Source organism: Ruditapes philippinarum, unplaced genomic scaffold (assembly GCF_026571515.1).
Source record: "Ruditapes philippinarum isolate M1 unplaced genomic scaffold, ASM2657151v2 ctg617_1_1_1_1, whole genome shotgun sequence".
In the NCBI taxonomy this organism is placed as follows: Eukaryota; Metazoa; Mollusca; class Bivalvia; order Venerida; family Veneridae; genus Ruditapes; species Ruditapes philippinarum.
The window spans coordinates 711923-717922 of record NW_026859650.1 but is presented as its reverse complement, the minus strand read 5'-3'; the positions used below and the strand labels follow the sequence as shown (position 1 = coordinate 717922).

General features: G+C 32.8%; 1 protein-coding gene across 2 annotated transcripts in view; it reads left to right on the top strand.

The window, feature by feature from the left end:
- Positions 1-242: 242 nt before the first annotated feature.
- LOC132757366 (nuclear hormone receptor HR96-like) overlaps positions 243-6000 on the top strand; it is a 224083-nt gene continuing 218325 nt past the window's right edge. Inside the window, exon 1 of one of the 2 annotated variants that reach the window (XM_060748624.1) lies at positions 243-335. The gene's annotated coding sequence lies outside the window, so the exon portion shown is untranslated. The remainder of the gene's footprint in view (positions 336-6000) is intronic. The other variant, XM_060748631.1, reaches the window with a different exon arrangement.

The following is a 6000-nucleotide window of genomic DNA, read 5'->3' as shown; positions in this document are numbered from 1 at the left end:
TGTTAGCACCAACAGATTACATAGCTGTGGGCAATAATTAGTTGTCATCCATTCTATTTTAGCATTTTTTTAAAGGTGTCTATATACAGTACGCATAACCTATTAAAACACAAGTCGGCAAGAGATGTGTTCATTGCAATGGAAAATGTTATATTTTTATTTTCAATACTTTCTAGGATTTTCGTAATCGTCCCTGAGATCAACTGTTTCCTTTCATCCTCAAATATAATGATGCACGTCTGGATGTGGATTTTGGTATTTTTACCATTTTTCTCACAAGTGTCATTTCCGGTTTAATTTCCAATTAGCAGACAATTAATTTTATGTGGAAAAAGGTAGATATCTGCTCACATTATTTCAGAAAATAACATATTATCTTTGTAACTTTTGAATTGAACATGTAATTTTCACTTTTAACCGCATATATTTATGATGAGAGCATGTGTTCAATTGATACCGCGATAATAAAGTGTACTAGTTTTCGGATAGACAAAATGATAGCTTATTCATAATTTATAGATGAAATATTGTAAAATGAGTAATATGTTTTCTCAGCTACTATCTTTAAGATTTTCATTAAGTTGATGTTATCAATTTTGTTGTCCAATCTCATGATATTAGAATTACTAGAATGTTGTTTTAGATTTTTTAGATTTTGTTTAGAAATTTATTTAACTACTGAATCACTGATCCACTGGCACTAGACTTGAGCCTGTGGTAAGTTAATGATTCACTTCGTATAGACTTGGTCTGCATCAGTAGATACTTTTTGGTTGATTCTTGTGATGAACTTTATAAATCTATGTCCCCACGCAGAGTTTGAAATTTTACAGGGAAATAAACAGGGTTCTCACTAGGACTTTAAAACATGGAGTCCATGGACTCCCAACCCTGAAAAAGTTGGAGTCTAAAAGCGCGTCACAATAAATATGTTTACAGATTAGTCATTCAATGCTCACAATAGCATTGCTGATATTTTGAATCTTCAAGAGACTTCCAAAGTTTATAGTTATTCAAAAGAAACTCTGAACTACATAGTATAATTATTGTTTTGTTGTTGATATTTATTATGAAATTATTTCATTATAATGCATCAACACATGGAAATCGTTTGTTTGTTTTTTTTCCACTTTTATACCAAATCAAATTTCATTCTGGTTAAATAAGTCCACTCTAAAGACAAAAAGTTTATATTTGTAAAAAAAACGTAAATGTATATAGGCAGCGTTTAGCGGAATGAATAGGAAAATCGTGTACAGCTTCAAACAGTGTGTAAGAGATTCATCCGATCGACAATTATTTTAGCAAATATCTTCAAAAGGGGGCAAATTGAAGATCGATATTTAAAGATTTAATGTTGATTAAATAATAAAGGAACAATTCATTCGCATGTTTGGCTTGGAAACCGAGAATTTTTGCGAAATTTTAGGGTTTCTGGCGAACGTGAAATCGCCGATGTTCGGGATCAATTTTCGGATAGAATCTAAATATCAAAGAAAAGCGTATGTGTATTTTGGTTTGTTGTCCTGGCATTTCGGCACAATATCTTAAATTCTTAATAGCCTTATCGAAAGTTCTTGCAAGAATGAAACTAAAGCAAAATTGTGCATAGAAAATGCCTAAAATATTCGACAATCATTCAAAATTACACTCATTTGTCATTTTAAACTTGCGGCGTAAATAGTCGATAATGTTATCCTTTTGTCGATAAAATTTGCTAATTTCCAATCAACTGTTGATCAAAGATATAAAATTATCACCTCGTGTTATATCTGGTAATTACATGTACTGTACAGCGCGTGTATACATTAGTCTGATCACTATTGAGTGATAATGATCGTAAGCGTTATCACTGATTGGCTAATCGCTTCACGGGTCGATGTGCATAGGACCGCCTACCTATAGACTGACACGCGCTGACGCATTTGTGTATTTCTGGTTGTAAACAATCGGTAATGTTTATGCGTCCCCAGGCAAAATTAAGCGTACGTGGAATCCTTGCTCTGAAATATTTGCGTCCAGCTGTAATAAACATGCGTACCGGGACGCCGAAATAAGCGTCCCCGAGAACCCTGAATAAATACAAAGATACCTTTAATGAAATGTTATGAAATAACAAAGTAACAGGGCTGGCAAAATCTGATTTTCAATTTCTTGTCCGTTTTTATGTGAAGCATTTTTTAGCTTGTCCGTATGATATTTACATAGTTAATTCTTGAAAAATTTCACTTATCCGTATAGGCTGTGGGACAACCTGGGCAATACAGATTTTGCCGGCCCTGATGAAATAAGTAACACCATCATTTATGAATTATTAAGGCGACATGATGTTATATGAATATTGATTTTCTAACTATCTAGTCAGACTCCCAATCAGTGCTTCGATTTAGAATAGTTTTACTGCAAAGAAATTCTTGATTATTATGCTATATTAAAACATAGTCTTGGGTTCTATGATCTATAGTATCTAAGGTGTAGCAGATAGAAGATGAATAACAATTTTTTTTTACAGATTTCCTTTACTTTAAAAATTTTAAATAAAATAACTAACTATGCATTTGTCACATTGTTGTGTATTCAAAATAAATTAAATAAAGCTAGATATAAAACTGAAAGTAGTTATAGTTTGATTAAAGACAAAAAAAAAAAAACGACTGGATTTTTTTTATGACTGAATTTTTTTATGAATGGATTTTTTTTCAATATAATAATAAGCAGGGTCTTTCAAATAGAAAATTTGAAAGACCCTGTAATAAGTGAATATAATTTCTAACATTTTTGGAAATATTTGGCTTTGTTAATCACTGACGGACAATTGTGTTAATGTAAGTGATACTGCAAATTTGGATTAAAAAATATTTTCCATGATATTTTAGAAATATGGACGGTAATCATGATGATTTTGATAAAAAAAGTAGTTAAAAGCAGTGATTTTTTTCCAATTTTCAAAACAACCTGTGGCTTTCTGAAGGGGAAAACATAGCGCGATAAATCAGAAAAGGGGAAAAACAAATAACAACAACTGAGAATGTAATTTACCCACACATTTTATAAAATTTTCAAAGTAAATAGCACAGGCTATAGGAACAGCTTTCTGTCTTCCAGCTGATTACTGTTAAGTCATGGTTCTGGTGAAAAAGTGCACAGGGCATTTCAGGGGAAAATATTAGCTTTTTAAGGGGAAAATAAACCTATTTTGAGCTAGGGAAAACAGCCTTTATTCAGCTGTAAAATACAGGGAAAAATCACTGAAAAGAGATCAGTTACCAGATAGAGGTGCTCTTTTCTCTGCCTGTGAAAGAAGCCCTAATTATTATGGTTGAAATAGGCCGTACATTGAAATTAGGAAAAAAACTTCATAAAAAGTCGACTTTGGGAATTTTAGAGTAACCAATAGAAAATAAGGAACATATTTCAAGGGATTCCCTTTTTGAATGAAAACACTTTTTCAGAGAAAATCAACAAGATGATTGATCATTAATGCAGATTGGGATTTTTTTTTATTTTTCTTCGTTTTAAAAAAACATATTAATATGTTATGGCATCAGTTGGTATTACCTCTGTTTTACTTTTGATAAAAATATGAGGGAAATAAAGATGGTTTGATTTCGTTGATATAACATTAGTTCGAAATTTTATATCAAGAAAACACTTTGTTTTATCATAGAGATAATAATTTTTAAAATGGAGAGGAAGCTATTGTGTCATACACTTAAAATCTTTAAAACGATTAAATGTCCCGCGAGTTCATAATTATATTTTTCTTGAGATTTATATGCCACCATCTTGAGTTTGTCAAAATAAATAAAGAAATAAAGAAATAAAATAAAATGGAAAAAATATTCCATCTTTGAGCTTCTTATCCCTCAGTATTATAAGTCTTTGGTTTTATAAGACTTTGATTTACTAATCAATTGGACCTGGCAGGTTGTCATAGTTAATTTTTAAGATTAAATAACAAGAAATCAAGCATTCTGATTTTACAAGTCATTTTTTCCCATTATTTTGAAGGTTCTACACATATTAAAGGAATAATTATGCTAGGGTAACATTTTGACAGAGAGCAGAATGAAAATTACTAGGTGCCTGTTAATTAGCATGAGTGAAATAACACACAGAGAAGTACCATACATGAAGATCTCCCTCCACCACGGCATGCTGTATGTCCTTAATAGTGCTTTTGCGACTTAAAACCCAAACCAAATTATAAGTTTGAGTAAGCCACTGGCCTGTAATCAGAGTAAGCCACTGGCCTGTAAACAGAGTAAGCCACTGGTCTGTAAACAGAGTAAGCCAATGGTCTGTAAACACAGTAAGCCACTGGTCTGTAAACACAGTAAACCACTGGTCTTTAAACAGAGTAAGCCAATGGTCTGTAAACACAGTAAGCCACTGGTCTTTAAACAGAGTAAGCCAATGGTCTGTAAACACAGTAAGCCACTGGCCTGTAATCAGAGTAAGCCACTGGCCTGTAATCAGAGTAAGCCACTGGCCTGTAAACAGAGTAAGCCACTGGTCTGTAAACACAGTAAGCCACTGGCCTGTAAACACAGTAAGCCACTGGCCTGTAATCAGAGTGAGCCACTGGCCTGTAATCGGAGTAAGCCACTGGCCTGTAATCGGAGTAAGCCACTGGCCTGTAAACAGAGTAAGCCAATGGTCTGTAAACACAGTAAGCCACTGGCCTGTAATCAGAGTAAGCCACTGGCCTGTAAACAGAGTAAGCCAATGGTCTGTAAACACAGTAAGCCACTGGTCTTTAAACAGAGTAAGCCACAGGCCTGTAATCTTACCCGACTCTTAATTGAGTGGTGCTTCATATTTGTCTTATTTCAAAATCCTCTTTTGTTCTAAATGCATTGCAGGAATATTCTGTTTTTTACAAGGATCTGGAAGGTTAAATGTTGGAAAAAAACATTGTGTTCACTGTTGTTTAAAGTATTCTGTAAGTAAAAATTACATCATAAATGCACAATAATTGATGTTTCTTTGTTCCAGTGTTGCAACCATATATAAATACATTGTAATTATATTCACTGTAAGATTAAAATAGAATAGTCTACCATTACATTATGAGGATGTGTTTTATTGAGTTGTAAAATTTGACTGGGTGATGTAGTTTTCCTGATTAACTTGTCAGGCATCTGACAGGTTCTCTTTTATGCTGCTTGTTTTACACCTGTTCTTTTTATACTTGTCCAAATTAATTAATTATTAAAGCTACTGAAGTCAGCAAATATAGCAATTCATGCAAGTTGTTGTTGTTAGAAATTTTTTATTAATATTGAGTCATTGTTGTTTTTAATTCTTCCTCTATAGAAGCATGCCTTATGTTAATGAAAATGTACAAAGCAATATATACAAATAGTTTTGAAGTGATTTGAGAAAGTTAAAGGTACTTATTGTTGACTGTTGTAAGTTCTTCTTAATTTCATATAGGTTACTTCAGTTTTGCAAGTCATCCCTCGATATATGTAATATCTTAATTATATTTCTGTAAATCATGGAAGAAGAAGCTGTGCTTTGGTTTTATATAGAATTTGTTTTAGTGTGATTGTGTAGAAAGATACAAGTGTTAAGACACATTCTCCAATCTGTTCCTGGAACCAAACAGTACTGAACAATGTGTGTGAAGGTTCTTGCAATGGCTCTTGCCTTGACAGGTTTTGAACCTGAATGGATAGTGGTCCTTCGATAACTAGTCCCATACGTCAACCACTTAGCCATGACGCGGTGCTTTAATCAACTATCCTCCAGAAATATATGTATCGAGTCACTGGTGTCTGATGGTACCTATAAATAAGCATGACCTATATTAATAATCCCTCCCCTGCAATTAATGAGGCCCATTAAAACATAAACACTGTAATATTAATAAGGAATGTTCATTTCAACAACGAGTTGTAATATAAAATGTTTTTACTGTTTGACACATATGAATATTGTATGCAAATGAATTAAAATGTTCAGGAACATAATATGATGCTTTTTTATGTAGGG